An 18,044-nucleotide genomic window follows, 5' to 3' on the forward strand; every position below is an offset into this window, starting at 1 on the left:
TAACCAAGTGAGAGACATTGTTATTTCTTCAACAATCATTTTTATTTAGTAAGAATAAGACGATTAGAAACAATAACAGTTTTTTTGTTGTCTATCTGTATCTTTTGTCGCACCATGTCCTTGGTTATATGCACAGAATTAACGATCAACCTTCATACAGACATAATCAGCTAAGCAGGAAAACACATCATTTTTCCCTACGACACCCTTAAAAGACCTTCCTTTAAAAATGAGAAAAAAGCGCCAGTAGTCCTATTTGGCCATCTTGCGATGACGTAGCCGGTATAAACTTCCTGAAAATAGTCAAGAATATTCTAGGATAACTCAAGGAATCTGTCTTTCATTTTTATGTTTTTGCCAAGGAGATCTAAGTGGCACAATTTTACATCTAAATAAGATGTTTGGTACTACTCTGTTGACCAATCATAGACTAAGTGCATAGACTTCGGCTTCTGAACTTCAGCTTGTCTCTAGAGAATTTCATGTGCACGAACAACCGATAAACCCCTTGCCGAAGGCCAACACGAACAAAAACTTCGCAAAATGTTGTCATAATGTGCACAAACAGTTCGGAACTGTAATATATGTGAAGCTTGCGATGCCTTAAGTGTGTGTGTGTGTGTGTGTGTGTGTGTGTGTGTGTGTGTGTGTGTGTGTGTGTGTGTGTGTGTGTGTGTGTGTGTGTGTGTGTGTGTGTGTGTGTGTGTGTGTGTGTGTGTGTGTGTGTGTGTGTGTGCGACATACTGCATGTTTATTGAACAATTTATGCTTCAAGTCATGTGTGAGCTTGTTCACGCAGGTGTGTAAACAACCATATAGCATGTGTGACGTACACACTGTATACACTGAGCGTACAAAACATGAGGAAAACCATCCTAATATTGAGTTTCACCCCCTTTTGCCCTCAGAACAGTCTAAATTTGTTGGAGAATGGACTCTACAAGTTGTCGAAAGCACTCACATGGATGCTGGCCCATGTTGACTCGAATTAGGGATGGAAAAAGTAGCCAATTTGTCATACTTGAGTAGACAGACAAGCTACTGTAATGTAATAGAAAATGAAAAAGTAAAAGTCACCCAGTTAAATCCACTTGAGTAAAAGTCTAAAACGATTTGTTTTTGAATTATACTTAATCATCAAAAGTAAATGTAATTGCTAAAATATACTTAAGTATCAAATGTAAAAATAATAGTGTAAATCATTTCTAATTCCTTAAATTAAGCAAACCAGACAGAACCATTGTATTGAAAAGTAGTTTTTAACGTGTAGTCAGGGGCACACTCCAACACTCCAACAATAATTTACAGACGAAGCATGTGTTTAGTGAGTCCTCTAGATCAGAGGTACTAGGGATGACCAAGGATGTTCTGATGTGTGAATTGGATCATTTTGCTGTCCTGCTAAGCATTCAAAATATAACTAGTACTTTTGGGTGTCATGGAGTAAAAAGTATATTATCTTATTTTTTTATGTAGTGAAGTAGAAGTAGTCAAAAATAAAAATAGTAAAGTACAGATACCCCAAGAAACTACTTAAGTAGTACTGTAAAGTATTTTTACTTAAGTAATTTACACCGTTGACTGCAATGTCTCCCACAGTGGTGTCAAGTTGGCTGGATGTCCAAACATACCAAGACAGTCGTGAAGAGGGCACAACAACACCTTTTCCCCCTTTGGATACTGAGAAGATTTGGCATGGGTCCCCAGATCCTCAAAAAGTTCTACAGCTGCACCATCAAGAGCAACCTAACCAGTTACATCACCGCCTGGTGTGGCAACAGCTCGGCATCTCACCGTAAGGCGGTATAGAGGGTAGTGCATACGACCCAGTACACGACTGGGGCCATCACTTCCTACCATCTAGGACCTATGTAATAGAAAAGCTCAAATAATTGTCAGACTCTAATCACCCAAGTCATAGACTGTTTTCTCTGCTACCGCACAGCAAACAGTACTGGAGCGCCTAATCTAGGACCAAAAGGCTCATTAACAGCTTCTACCCCCATGGCATAAGACTGCTGAACAATTATTCAAATGACCACCGGATAATTTACATTGACCCCCCACCCCCTCCATTTGTTTTGTACACCGATGCTACTCGCTGTTTATTATCTATGCATAGTCACTTTACCCCTACCTACATGTACAAATGACCCTGACCAACCTGTACCCCAGCACATTGACTCGGAACCGGTACCCCCTGTATATAGCCTCGTTATTGTTATTTTATTGTGTTACTTTTATTATTTTTTGCTTTAGTTTATTTGGTAAATATTTTCTTAACTCTTCTTGAACTGCACTGTTGGTTAAGGGCTTGTAAGTAAGCATTTCACGGAAAGGTATACACTTGTTGTATTCGGTGCATGTGACAAATAAAGTTTGATTTAATGTCCTTTGGGTGGTGGACCATTCATGATACACACGGAAAACTATTGATCGTGAAAAACACAGCAGCATTGCAGTTCTTGACACACTCAGACCAGTGTGCCCGGCAACTACTCCCATACCCCGTTCAAAGACACTTAAATATTTTGTCTTGCACATTCACCCTCTGAATGGCACACATGCACAATAATGTCTCAATTGTCTCAAGGTTAAAAATCCTTTAATCTGTATCCTCCCTATCATCTACACTGATTGAAGTGGATTTCAATAAGGGATCACAGCTTTCACCTGGATTCTATGTCATTAAAAGAGCAGGTGTTCCTAATATTTATACACTCAGTGTATGTGTTTGGTTGAGTAACTGCAGCATGCAGCCGTAAGCAGAGGACCATGTGATTGTCCCGCGCACCTGAGAGAGGTGGAGGGAGACAATGATGGATGGTGTAACAGTGCAAATGATCAGTGTCATCTTCACTAACCATAGTACCTTCCCTTATACCAGAGGGCAGCTGTTTGCTGGAGGAAGAAGAGAGGGAGAGCGAGACAAGTGGTGTCTATGTTCATCAGCATGTTAGATAAAAAAAGGTATCTCTTTCTCGTTGTTCTCATTGTTTCCCCTTCAAATGGTGTGTAGCCTCCAGCTCTAAGGGCACAGTACCTTGCAAAAGTATTCATCCCCTTTTTTTCCCTATTTTGTTGCATTACAACCTGTAATTTAAGCTGATTTTTATTTGGATTTCATGTAATAGACATACACAAAATAGTCCAAATTGGTGAAGTGAAATGAAAAAAAAGAACTTGTTTATTAAAAAAACATTTTTTTTAAACCCCGGAAAAGTGGTGCTTGCATATGTATTTACCCGATTTGCTATGAAGCCCCTAAATAAGATCTTGTGCAACCATTTACCTTCAGAAGTCACACAATGTGTTAAATAAAGTCCACCTGTGTGCAATGTAAGTGTCACATTATCTCAGTATATATACACACCTGTTCTGAAAGGCCTCAGACTCTGTAACATCACTAAGCACGTGGCACCGCCAAGCAAGTGGCACTATGAAGACCAATGAGCTCTCCAAACAGGTCCGGGACACAGCTGTGTAGAAGTACAGATCAGAGTTGGGTTATAAAAAAAATATACGATACTTTGAACATCCCACGGAGCACCATTAAATCCATTGGTATGAATATGGCACCACACCAAACCTGCCAAGAGAGGGCTGCCCACCAAAACTCATGGACCAGGCAAGGAGGGCATTAATCAGAAAGGCAACCAAGAGACCAAAGATAACCCTGAAGGAGCTGTAAACCACCACAGCGGAGGTTGGAGTATCTGTCCATAGGATCACTTTAAGCCGTACACTCCACAGAGCTGGTCTTTACGGAAGAGTGCCCAGAAAAAAGCCATTGCTTACAGAAAAAAATAAGCAAACATGTTTGGTGTTCGCCAAAAGGCATGAAGGAGACTTCCCAAACATAAGGAAGAAGGTACTCTGGTCAGATGAGACAAAAATGTAGCTTTTTGGCCATCAAGGAAAACGCTATGCCTGGCAAACCCAACACCTCTCATCACCCCGAGAATACCATCCCCAGTGAAGCATGGTGGTGGTTGCATCATGCTGTGGGGATGTTTTTCATCGGCAGGGACTGGGAAAATGGTCAGAATTGAAGGAATGATGTATGGCATTGAATATAGGGAAATCTGTTTCAGTCTTCCAGACATTTGAGACTGGGATGGAGGTTCACCTTCCAGCAGGACAATGACCCTAAGCATACTACTAAAGCAACACTTGAGTGGTTAAAGGGGAAACATTTAAATGTCTTGGAATGGCCTCGTCAAAGCGCAGACCTCAATCCAATTGAGAATCTGTGGTATGACTTTAAGATTGCTCTACATCAGCAGAACCCATCCAACTTGAGGGAGCTGGAGCAGTTTTGCCATGGAGAATGGGCAAAAATCCCAGTTGCTAGATTTACAAAGCTTATAGCGACATACCCCAAGAGACTTGCAGCTGTAATTGCTGCAAAAGGCGGCTCAACAAAGTATTGACTTATGCACGCCCAAGTGTTTGTCTTATTTCTTGTTTGTTTCACAATAAAAAAAGTTGCATCTTCAAAGTGGTAAGCATGTTGTTTAAATCAAATGATTACAAACCCCCCCCTCCAGGTTGTAAGGCAACAAAATAAGAAAAATGCCAAGAGGGGTGAATACTTTCGTAAGCCACTGCAAATAAAGGAGGCTTACACTACTTTATCATTGATAAGAGATGCTTCAGTGGTGTCAAAGATGCCATTCCTGTGCTCTGCCTATGATCATAGCCAATGGATTCAGCGCAAAGGTAAATGGTGTTGCTGTTTTTCATCCTATAGCATTTGATTCTGTTTCTTATTTTGTGCATCTTACATATGGTGCTTTTCAATATCTACTTCAAATACCTGTAAAGGATTATGCATCATCATAGAACTCTCCTCCTGTACACAATGGGGTGGCAGGTGGGCTAGTGGTTAGAGCGTTGGGCCAGCAACTGAGAGGTTGGTGGATCGAATCTTCGAGCTGACAAGGTAAACATCTGTCGTTCGGCCTCTGAACAAGGCAGTAAATCCACTGTTCCCTGGTAGGCCGTCATTGTAAATAAGAATTTGTTCTCAACTGACTTAGTTAATTATAGAAATACACTCCCCATCTGTATTTCGCTTGAGATATAAAAAGGATCGTCTCCAAGACAATTTGGGGAGCAGGCAAATCTCCTTTGGATGGTGTGCACTTGATTTCCTTTGCCCCATCCATGGATGTTATTGGCCCCTCTGATCAAGATCCGATCAAATAGGCTGCTCCGCTGCAGTGCACACCTGTTCCAATTGGGGGGAGAAGACTAGAGCGAGTGATTTGTCCTCATTTCCCCCAAGGCTACATCCGTTGAGATTAGAGGGTCTGTATGTTCAGGGCAATCATGTCTGTGTTCAAAGCATTGGCTTCCAGAGGGTCGGATGGTCCACCTGCCTATCTCGTTTATCATCACAGGAGAAGTGAGGAAGAAAGTTCATGGATCACCACCATGGCCCAATAGTGACCCTGTTGGAATCAATCAGATATAGCCTACTTGGAGTGTGAACAGCATGGTAAACAGAGTTGTCTGTTCAGGGTTGAAGCAGGTGATGTGTCTTCATTGCCCTTTAGCAGAAGCTCTTATCCAGAGTGAGTGTATGCTTTGTCGTGCCTTTTCATACTGGTCCCACTGTGGGAATTGAACCCACAACACTGACGTTGCAAGTGCCATGCCCTACCAGCTGAGCCACACAGGATCAATGTTATATGTAGTTGTTAGTTTAATGTTTAATTTGTATCATAAGTACATAAACAATGAGGCATATAACATATCTTAAGTAGTATTTTGTTGGCAGTTGGTTATAATTTGATTTACTAATTAGGTATTGCCAAGCAACAAGGTTAAGTAACTGCTTAAGTTCAGTCCATTGATCATATGGTAACATTGTGTAATAGCAGATAGCAGTAATGTCAAAGTAATGGAGGTTCATCACCCATCCATCTCCTTCTGAGGCCTCAGACTGACAGGCTGGCTATGTCATAATGAGACTGACAGGCTAGTCCATGTCATAATGATGACCTACTTAACCCCGCCAATCAGTCAATTAGATTCCCTCTTATGTGGCCTTTTTCACAGGAGACACTCCAGCATAACCAGCTGTGTAATCTCATTTAACCATCAACACCTGGGACAACGTGGGACAGAAATTAAGACATTTTTTTCACAGAAATTAAGACGCTTTGATGAGCTTCAACAGATGCCAAACGGCAAATGCAAATGTTGTCCTGGTGTCCAGTACCTTCTGTGGTTTTATTGTACACTGAAAAAAATAAAGGTTCCTTCAAAGGTTGTTCCTTAGCTCTTATGGTTCTTTGGAGAACTCTTGCAGGATAAATAACCTTTGAGAAGTGCGGGGTTCTTGACATGGCATCTCCGGTTCTTCAGAATTCTGAAAAGTTCTTGAAATTAATGAAAGCATGCAGATGTTGTCATTTCACACAGATTGGCCAGTTTTAAGTTAACTCGTGTTGATTTTTCAGTGTAACATTTCTGTTGATTGAATAGTTAAATTAACACTGTAAAGGTTGCAGGTAAATAAACAATCCGCAGGTAACCTCAGAATTAGCAGCTAGAGGAATTTCTCTGTCAGCTTGTACATTTTCAATGTGGTTTCTGAACAGGAGTGAGGATTCCAACACAGTACATACATTCACACTGCAAGCATATAATATATAGAAAACACTGGAAAAATATATTGGGTTATAGCAATTAAGGATATGTTGCTTCAAATCGCGGTCTCTCTACCACTAATGGCTATGGCCCATCATCTCTCTTGTTATTTACCAGACATTTATAATAGTGACCTGCTAGCAGCATTAGCATCTGGTGATTGGACATGTAGAAGTTGACTGGCTTTGACATGAGCCACGGGTCCATGTTCATCTCAGAGTAGGATTGCTAATCTAGGACCAGTTTTTCCTGTGATATCAAAATAAGTAACATGACATGGACAGAGGGGACCTGACCCTTGACCAGCACTGTAGATAGCAAACAAAGTGCTATCTAGAACCTAAAAAGTTGTTTTGGCTAGCCCCATAGGAGAACCCTTTGAAGAACCCTTTTTGGTTCCAGTTAGAACCCTTTTGGTTCAGGATAACCATTTTAGGTTCCATATAGGGCCCTTTCCACAGAGGGTTCTATGTGGAACCAAAAAGGGTTATTCTATGGAGACAGACAGAGAACCCTTTTGGAGTGTACTCCGAGAAGCTTTATGAATACAGGCCCAGGTGCTTTATGAATACAGGCCCAGGTGCTAATTTAGCCTCATGAGACAAAGCGTTATTACTTTGAAGTGAATGCCATAATTTGAGGTCAGATGTCAACCCGTACATAAAAAGTCCAAGCAGTTGTTTACACTCTTAAAAATAAAGGTGCAAGTTGGAACCAAATAATGTTATTGAGAGAGATGCCATAAGGGAACCATAAATGGGATGGTTCTTTGGAGAACCATACAAAACCAATTCCGTCCTCCAGGACCGTAATTGAATAGCCCTGCTGTAGGGTTTTAAGCCTTATTTGCATATTTCCAACTGTACATTTCGAGTGAGTTTTAGAGTTACCAGTACCACCCATGACTGTATTTGCTGGTGACAGAGACATGGTCGTTGCATTCATTCATGTTTAACTTCCTTTACCAAGTGTCATTTAATTATTTAAGACAATACAGCACATTTCTAATTAGGCCTTTCTTAGAGGGCCTAATTTTACCCTAATACAGTGGTCTGAAACCCATAGTTTACAGACCACACCAGGCCTGCAAGTCACATTATGCTGGCTTGCAATGTCATGTGTAACTCTTAATCTTTTTAACCTTTTTTTAACTAGGCAAGTCAGTTAAGAACAAATTCTTATTTTCAATGACGGCCTAGGAACAGTGAGTTAACTGCCTTGTTCAGGGGCTGAACAACACATTTTTTTCCCCTTCTCAGCTCGGGATTCAATCTTGCAACCTTTCGGCTACTAGTCCAACACTCTAATTCTGGACCTGTGAAGTCGCTGACCAATACATTGTGAAACCTGAGTTGTTGACCAGATTGAACCATGTATGTTTTCAGTACCATGTTAATGCTCTCTTAAACATCATGTTAATGCTCTCTTAAACATCATGTTAATGCTCTCTTAAACATCATGTTTATGCCATATTTGGTATGAGTTTTGGGCCCACCGATTGTGAGTGAGTTGGCAGCTTATAAACCACACTGTGAAAACGGATCAATTCTGGCTACACTTTGTTGTTGTTGTTGAGGAAACTTATTACCTAAAATAAATGTTAAGAAACTTAAATAGCTGAAGTGAGCAGTAATACCTTCATATCGGTAATACAAATGCAGCTTTTTGAGTAAGTATAAGTTTAGAAAAGTCCACCTTACTTAGAAACTATCATTTAACTATACTGTACCATTATGCAAATGTAACTGTAAGTTTACTTAAACAGTTTTAAGAAACTGATTAAATAAATGTCAACAATTGGCTATAACTCAAATATAATCAGTAAATATAATCAGTGCCCCCACCCTCTCACCTCTCTTCCCTCTCCAGTCTTCCCTCACTCTAAACCCCAATGTGCTGTCATTATATCTGAGTAGAGTTACATAAAGTGATTTTGTAGTCATTACTCAAACCGATAGAGTGACTGTGACCCTGTAGGGGGTCCAGACATTTTAAGGAACGCCCTGACTAAGATGTGCCACCGTAAGGTGCTACAGAGGGTAGTGCGTACGGCCCAGTACATCACTGGGGCCAAGCTTCCTGCCATCCACCTATGTACTAGATGGTGTCAGAGGAAAGCCCCCAAAAATTGTCAAAGACTCCAGTCACCGAAGTCATAGACTGTTCTCTCTACTACCACATGGCAGTAGCGGATCGGCAAGTCTAGTTCCAAAAGTCTTCTTAACAGCTTCTACCCCCAAGCCATAAGACTGCTGAACAATTATTCAAATGGACAACCGGACTATTTACATTGACAACCCCTTTGTTTTTACACTGCTGATACTCGCTGTTCATTATCTATGCATAGTCGCTTTACCCCTTCCTACATGTACAGATTACGTCAAATAACCTGTACCCTCGCACATTGACTCGGTAGCTTCGTAGCTACAGTTGAAGTCGGAAGTTTACATACACCTTAGCCAAATACATTTAAACTCAGATTTTCACAATCCCGGACATTTAATCCAGGTAAAAATGCCCTGTTTTAGGTCAGTTAGGATCAACACTTTATTTTAAGAATGTGAAATGTCAGAATAACAGTAGAGAGAATGATTTATTTCAGGTTTTATTTCTTTCATCACATTCCCAGTGGGTCAGAAGTTTACATGCAATCAATTGCTATTTGGTAGCATTGCCTTTAAATTGATGGGTCAAATGTTCTGGGTAGCATTCCACAAGCTTCCCACAATAAATTGTGTGCATTTTGACCCATTCCTCCTGCCAGAGCTGGTGTAACTGTGTCAGGTTTGTAGGCCTCCTGACAGAGCTGGTGTAACTGTGTCAGGTTTGTAGGCCTCCTGACAGAGCTGGTGTAACTGTGTCAGGTTTGTAGGCCTCCTGCCAGAGCTGGTGTAACTGTGTCAGGTTTGTAGGCCTCCTGGCAGAGCTGGTGTAACTGTGTCAGGTTTGTAGGCCTCCTGACAGAGCTGGTGTAACTGTGTCAGGTTTGTAGGCCTCCTGACAGAGCTGGTGTAACTGTGTCAGGTTTGTAGGCCTCCTGACAGAGCTGGTGTAACTGTGTCAGGTTTGTAGGCCTCCTGACAGAGCTGGTGTAACTGTGTCAGGTTTGTAGGCCTCCTGACAGAGCTGGTGTAACTGTGTCAGGTTTGTAGGCCTCCTGACAGAGCTGGTGTAACTGAGTCAGGTTTGTAGGCCTCATTACTCGCACATGATTTTTTAGTTCTGCCCACAAATTTTCTATGGGATTGAGGTCAGGGCTTTGTGATGGCCACTCCAATACCTTGACTGTATTGTCCTTAAGCCATTTTGACACAAATTTGGAAGTATGATTGAGGTCATTGTCCATTTGGATGCCCCATTTGCGACCAAGATTTAACTTCCTGACTGATGTATTGAGATGTTGCTTCAATATATCCTCATAATTTTCCTGCCTCATGATGCCATCTATTTTGTGAAGTGCAACAGTCCTTCCTGCAGCAAAGCACCCCCACAACCTGATGCTGCCACCCTCGTGCTTCACGGTTGGGATGGGGTTCTTTTGCTTTCAAGCATCCTCCTGTTTCCTCTGATGGTCATTATGGCCAAACGGTTCTATTTTTGTTTCATCAGACGAGAGGACATTTCTCCATAAAGTATGATCTTTGTCCCCGTGTGCAGTTGCAAACCATAGTCTGGCTTTTTTTAATGGCAGTTTTGGAGCAGTGGCTTCTTCCTTGCTGAGTGGCCTTTCAGGTTATGTCAATATAGGACTCGTTTTACTGTGGATATAGATAATTTTGTACCTGTTTCCTCCAGCATCTTAACAAGGTCCTGTTCCCCTGGGATTGATTTGCATTTTTCACACCAAGGTACGTTGATCTCTAGGAGACAGAAAGCGTCTCCTTCCTGAGCGGTATGACGGCTTCGTGGTCCCATGGTGTTTATACTTGCATACTATTGTTTGTACAGATGAACGTGGTACCTTCAGGCGTTTGGAAATTGTTTCCAAGGAAGATTCAGACTTGTGGAGGTCTAAAAAACCAAATTCTGAGGTCTTGGCTGATTTTGTTTTCATTTTGCCATGATGTCAAGCAAAGAGGCACTGAGTTTGAAGGTATTCCTTGAAATACATCCACAGGTACACCTCCAATTGTCTTAAATGATGTCAATTAGCCTATCAGAAGCTTCTAAAGCCTTTAAGATGTTTAAAGGCACAGTAAACTTAGTGTATGTAATCTTCTGAACCACTGGAATTGTGATACAGTGAATTATAAGTGGAATAATCTGTCTGTAAACAATTGTTGGAAAAATTACTTGTGTCATGCACAAAGTAGATGTCCTAACCGACTTGCCAAAACTATAGTTTGTTAACAAGACATTTGTAGAGTGGTTGAAAACAAGTTTTAATGACTCCAACCTAAGTGTATGTAAACTTCTGACTTCAACTGTATATAGGCTCATTATAGTTTTTTTATTGTGTTATTTTTTATTTATTAAGTAAATATTTTAACTATTTTTTTCTTAAAACTGCATTGTTTGTTAAGGGCTTGTAAGTAAAAATGTCACGGTATTCGGCGCATGTGACAAATGCAATTGGATTTTATTTTATTGTAATTTCCCAGTGTGCCTTGCCTTTTCGCGTAAATTGTAGACTTACCACCCACAACTGTATTTGTTTGTGACATGGTTGTTGAATTTGTTCATTTTATCGGTCGTCAGCCCTTCACTAAGTGAGTTCCTAGGTTTATGTTTTCATTATACATAATTCAACTATTTATTTTCATTGACTTTGAGTTAAGCTTAATAGAAGTATTTTAGTTAAAAATGCCTTGGGGTCTCCAGTGAGATTTTGCTATTATGTAACCTGCTTGTTGACGCACAATCTCCTTCCACCGCGATGTATTATAATAATATTGAATCTGGAAAACCTCCTCGCTCCTCTGCAAATCTGAATTCAATATTTACTTTTCTCTCTCTTTCACTCTCTCACTCTCTCTCTCCAGCTTTTGTTTACGAGCCTGTGAACATCCAGCCTGTGCATCTCATCATAACCTGTGTTATGTGTCACTGATCAGAGCATTTAACATCTGCATAATTATTGCTAACAGTGAATGGGTCTTCTTCATGGCCCTTGGACCCCCAAAGGCCAGATGTGAAGTCATTATCCCGCCTGCAGAGGCCCGTGTCTGTGCACTGAGCAGAGGGAGGCCAGGCTAGCCTCCGACAGGTCACGGTCATTAAAGTAGACCTTCATTCATTATGGATGTGTTGTGAGGTCGACTTTATTAGCTGTAATTCCAGCCTGTCTTCGAAGAGAGAGAAGAGCAACGACACAGAGGGGAGGGAAAGAGGAGGAGGGGACGTGAGGGGTATAATGAGCGAGAGCCATCCACCCTCTCTCCGTGTTCACACCTCTGTGTATTGTCTCTAATGGACTCTACTCTCTCCGAGACACATCATTGGTCATTGGTGACATCACTTTTCCCCCAAAGCATTCTTCAAAATGTGACTGATATGATCTGAGAGAATAGCGCCGGCTCTAAAAAGTACTGGTACATCTGAATGATGTGAGCATTGACTCACTCTAGAACTGTTTGGTGGAGGGACAGAATAAGAGAGACGCACACTAAATAAGATGAATGGTGCAAATCACTGGAATTCCTGAGGCTTGGGGAGAAATGCTTAAAACTGAATTTAGTTCTCATAAAACCCAACCCCATTAATACGCTTCCCCCTGTAACTCATTTCCAATGCTTTGTGTGTGCTGGAGCGTTTGTCCGTGGGTGCGTGTGTGCCGCGCGTGCAAGTGGGTGTGTGAACCTACGTGCGTGCATGTGTGTGTGTACCATTTGTGTGTGTGTGTGTGTGTGTGTGTGTCCTTGTTTTTATTGTATTCAATCTCAACGCAAACTAGAGTTTGATCTCCTTAAATGACTTTTATTTCTTGCCGTGCTACAATGCTTTTGCTCTTGAACAAACGGATTATTTCTGCCAACAGGGATATTAAGGAGAAATAACAAAAGAGTGGTATTCAATTGGCATCATTACGTTCCTTTCACATTTGTCTGTTTAATGAGCACAGTGAAGGTGAGAGCTTTCAAAGACAAAAGGAAAACAGTAACATAAAAACACATATTCATGCATGAAGGCACACAAACACACACCGTTACGACACAGTCTGTAGGACGATAGACTTTAGGAATTCCCAAAAGATGGTAATAGTCATGATTCGCCATCCGTACATTTTAGCCAACATAAAATTAATGTTTGTATGTTGAGTCTTTCTCCCTGTTTTTCTGCTGAGGTGAGCACAATCTCCAGGACTCGACAAGCCCGGTAAGAGAAACACAGACAAAAAGGTAATTCCCATTAAGAAATGACAGTGTTTAGGGCTGAATGGACATAAGAGCAGACACATCTATCTCCCTTAATGAACCAAGTCAGCGTTTTGTCCCCCAGCATGCAATTATTATTAGATTCCTCTCATCTCCATGCTTTCTCATTCGTCCTCTGCCATCACAGGAAGTTGTTTTCTCCCCATTCTCCTATTAGTTTGTATGACCTTCGACCCCTTCACACAATAACCCTGACTAAACCTGACTTGTGGGTTACTGCATCAGATTAGTCTTGCCTCAGTGTTTCATGCTAGGCTACTGCACCCTTAGGACTGCTTTAGTGATGTACTCAGTTCAAGTGAGTGGCCACTGTATAAGGTAACCAAGTTGTCAGAACTGATATTTTGACGTAAAAGGAAATCTGTATCAGTAAGCATTTCACTGTTAGTCTACACCTGTTGTTCATGAAGCGGGTCACAAATAAAATGTGATGTGAAATGTACCCCTAAAAATCATTTCATAAAGTGTGATTTGACATATGACACATTTTGACAGGAAATGATAAAGAAGACAATCTCACATGTCCTATATTTATGTTAGATCAAGTGACATAACTTTGCAGCCTACTGTAAGCAAGGGTGACCTCATACATGACTCACACACTTACACAGTAGAAAAGCAGAGGCTTCATCACTCTTCTAAATTAGCCTGAACTTCCCCCATGTCATAACACTGTCTGAAGTTGGGGATATTTGGTTTCCTCTTCCTGCCTCATTTGTGACATTGGGATGAAATCCCTACCGATTGTCACATATCAGGTTTGTGTTGATGTTAGTGTGACTGTGTGCTTCTCTGTTCGGTCACGTACTGAGCCGGTCTCCGGTCACACTGCTCTCTGTGTGTGTAGAGGGAGCTTTCTCCTGTTTCATTGTAACTCCGTCTCAGTCCTTGACTTCTGTCTTTTGTGGTCTGTCATCCTCAGACGGGACATCTGGGAAAGCGAAGAGTTTGACTCTTTACAAAGGAATTGTGAAGTCATTAACGGGCTCTGTTTAGCTTTCTCAGGAACCCAAGTCAAAAAAAAAAAACATTGTAGATCTCAGTATCCCTTGACAGTAGATTATCATCAAAATGTATGAGGTTTTTCCAGAACTTTGTTTGGATCGTTTTCAGTTGGGGCGCCATTTTTACCAGTATCACAACTCTTTTACTGTCCATAACAGTGACATCCACTATTATGTCTGTGCACTTTCTGAAAGTACTCCTACAAACCAACAGAAGGTCTAAGGACAACCAGCCACACGAGCAGCACATGTATTTATTTCCTCTCGGGACAGGTGTATAATTGGGGGCCAGAGAGGTGGAAATGCTCAATTAGTGGCGGGAGCGTGTGTCAGAGGGGATTGACGTAGCCGCGTGACAGGACCTGATCCGCAAGCTGGCTGAGACGTCACATTAGCGAGAGGAAGAACAGTCCGTGCCCACGTCCCCTCCCATTGCGCCACAGAGCAGCTAATCAAACTCTCATTCCCACGGGACCGGAGTGTGTGGAGATGAGTGAGGGTGAAAAGGAGTGAGGGATGGGGGAGAGAGGAGGGATGAGAGGAGACAAGTTACACTGACGCAGAGGCCATCTGGTAAGTACTATCACGTCCTCCTCTCTCGCCCCAGTCGGTTGCACTACTTATTTATCTCTTTCCCCTCCCTTTTATCCCTTCACATCCTGATCAGGAAGTCCTGGGTGACATTTCTGAGTCTCTCTCTCTCTCTTCCTTATTTTTTACCTCGTTACACCGTTTCTCGTCAGTCAGTCTGTTTATTTTTGTCTCTGCCTCTCTGATGAGTTTTGTGTCATGATGAGAATGAGTCAGAATAGAGACAGCTGTCGGTGAAAATGACGACGGCCATGTCCTGAAAAACACAACAGTACTGTAGGTATCTCTTCGGTACCTTGCGCCACACTCAAATTCAGGGTTTTATGAAAATGCAACTCCTACTATATTGGTTGGACCTAATTCCATAATTTCATACATGAAGTGCCCAGGACATGTTCCAGTGGTCCATATGAGTAATACATTCTGTCAAAAAGGTGTGATTTATGAGGGGGCAGGACTTAAGGGTTATGAAACAGGGTTATTTACATATGTTGTAATGTCAGGTAGAACCTGACCCAGGAGGCGGGACTTATATGACCACAGATGTCAACTCTGAATAGGGGCCAGTTTCTAGAGAAGGGTGTGTGTACTTAAAAGTGTCACGTTCACTGTCTTCAAACTCCCTGTCATAAATGAGCCAAGGCGCAGCGTGCATGTATTTCCACATCTTTAATAAAGTGAAACCTTCACAAAAAAACAGGAAAACAAAATCCGAACGTGGCGCAACCGTGGCGCATAAAAACACACACAGAAAATAAATAATCACCCACAAACACAGGTGGGAAAAAGGCTACCCAAGTATGATCCCCAATCAGAGACAACAATAGACAGCTGCCTCTGATTGGGAACCATACCGGGCCAAAAACAAAGAAATAGAAAACATAGAATGCCCACCCAAATCACACCCTGACCTAACTAAATAGAGAAATAAAAAGGCTCTAAGGTCAGGGCATGACAAGTACTATGTAACACTTAAATTATTGTTAGAAAAACATTTGTAGAGCATTTATTTTCTCTTACACATACAGTTGAAGTTGGAAGTTTACATACACTCAGGTTGGAGTCATTAGAACTGATTTTTTTACGACTCCACACATTTCTTGTTAACTAACTATAGTTTTGGCAAGTCGGTTAGGAATCTACTTTGTGCATTACACAAGTCATTTTTCCAACAATTATTGACAGACAGATTATTCCACTTATAATTCACTGTATCATAATCACACTAAGTCGACTGTGCCTTTAAACAGCTTGGAAAATTCCAGAAAATGAAGGCATGACTTTGGAAGCTTCTGATTGGCTAATTGACATCATTTGAGTCAATTGGAGGGAAAATCATGATGTCCAGTAAAGACCTCAGAAAAAATATTGTAGACCTCCACAAGTCTGAATCATCCTTGGGAGTAATTTCCAAACGCCTGAAGGTACCACGTTCATCTGTACAAACAATAGTATGCAAGTATAAACACCACGGACGCGGACACCACAGACGCGTTCTGTTTCCTAGAGATGAACGTACTTTGGTGCGAAAAGTGCAAATCAATCTCAGATCAACAGCAAAGGACCTTGTGAAGATGCTGGAGAAAACAGGTACAAAAGTATCTATATCCACAGAAAAACGAGTCCTATATTTACATGTGTTAAATCGGAGGGCTTATTCTTGAAATAACCTGAAAGCCCGCTCAGCAAGGAATAAGTAACAGCGCCAAAACTGCCATAAAATGCCAGACTACGGTTTGCAACTGCACATGAGTCTGCACAATGATCTTACTTTTTGGAGAAATGTCATCTAGTCTGATGAAACAAAATCGAACTGTTTGACCCTAATTACCATCGTTATGTTTGGAGGAAAAAGGGGGAGGCTTGCAAGCCGAAGAACACCATCCCAACGGTGAAGCACGGGAGTGGCAGCATCATGTTGTGGGGGTGCATTGCTGCAGGAGGGACTGGTGCACTTCACAAAATAGATGGCATCATGAGGTAGGAAAATGATGAGGAAATATTGAAGCAAAATCTCAATATATCAGTCAGGAAGTTAAAGCTGGGATGCAAATGGGTCTTCCAAATGGACAATGACCCCAAGCATACTTCCAAAGTTGTGGCAAAATGGCTTTATTAAGGACAACAAAGTCAAGGTATTGGAGTGGCCATCACAAAGCCCTGACCTCAATCCCATAGAAAATGTGTGGACAGAACTGAAAAAGCGTGTGCAAGCAAGGAGGCCTACGAACCTGATTCAGTTACACCAGCTCTGTCAGGAGGAATGGGACAAAATTCACCCAACTTATTGTGGGAATGCTATCCAAAACGTTTGATCCAAGTTAAACAATGAAAGGCAATGTTACCAAATACTAATTCAGTCTATGTAAACGTCTGACCCACTGGGAATGTGATGAAAGAAATAGAAGCTGAAAGAAATCACTCTCTACTATTATTGTCACGTTCGTCATAATGATGAGACCAAGACGCAGCGTGAGTAGAGTTCCACATAATTTTAATAAACTGAAACTCACCTAACAAAACAACCAAACCAAACATGAAGCTACAGATGTGCACTAAGGCAACTGTACATAGACAAGATCCCACAACACAAATGAGGAAAATGGCTACCCAAATATGATCCAACGATAAACAGCTGTCTCTGATTGGGAACCATATCAGGCCAAAATAGACATACAAACCCTCCTAGACATACAAAACCCTAGACAAAAACCCTAGTAGAGTAGGTCACACCCTGTCCTAACCAGAATATATAGAAAACAGAGATCTCTAAGGTCAGGGCGTGACAATTATTTCAAATTCTTTACATAAAGTGGTGATCCTAAATGACATAAAGTGGTGATCCTAAAGGACAGGGATTCTTTACTAAGATTAAATGTCAGGAATTGTGAATAACTGAGTTTAAAATGTATTTGGCTAAGGTGTATGTAAACTTCCAACTTCAACTGTATGAAGATACGTAACATTTGAAATATTATATATTATTAGACCACACTTGCACATATGAACGTAATTCTAACCTCTCATGCTACAGACATGATCTTTCTAGGAATGACATTGGTGACAGAAAATGTCTGATGTGCAAAGATAAACATCATGACATATACAATATTTCCCATTCTGGTCAGTGTTAGGAACTCAGTCTTGCCAGTGATCAATTGACACATCTTAATTCTACATAGCTCCTTGTTACACAGCAAGTGACTAGATCACTTCTCCCCAAAGAGGTGGGGGAATGGTTGGATATGAATTAGTAAAGGGGAGGTGTGTTACTTTTTGGTATGGGTCTTTTCACTCATGGCGATACAGTAGACCACACCCAGATGCCTTTGCAAATGTTAACTACTGAAGCTTTAGCGCAATGACCGGACATCATAGCATGCAAGCAGATACCCAAAGACTTCATTGCCAACAA

This window comes from Oncorhynchus keta, chromosome 7, assembly GCF_023373465.1.
Source record: "Oncorhynchus keta strain PuntledgeMale-10-30-2019 chromosome 7, Oket_V2, whole genome shotgun sequence".
In the NCBI taxonomy this organism is placed as follows: domain Eukaryota; kingdom Metazoa; phylum Chordata; class Actinopteri; order Salmoniformes; family Salmonidae; genus Oncorhynchus; species Oncorhynchus keta.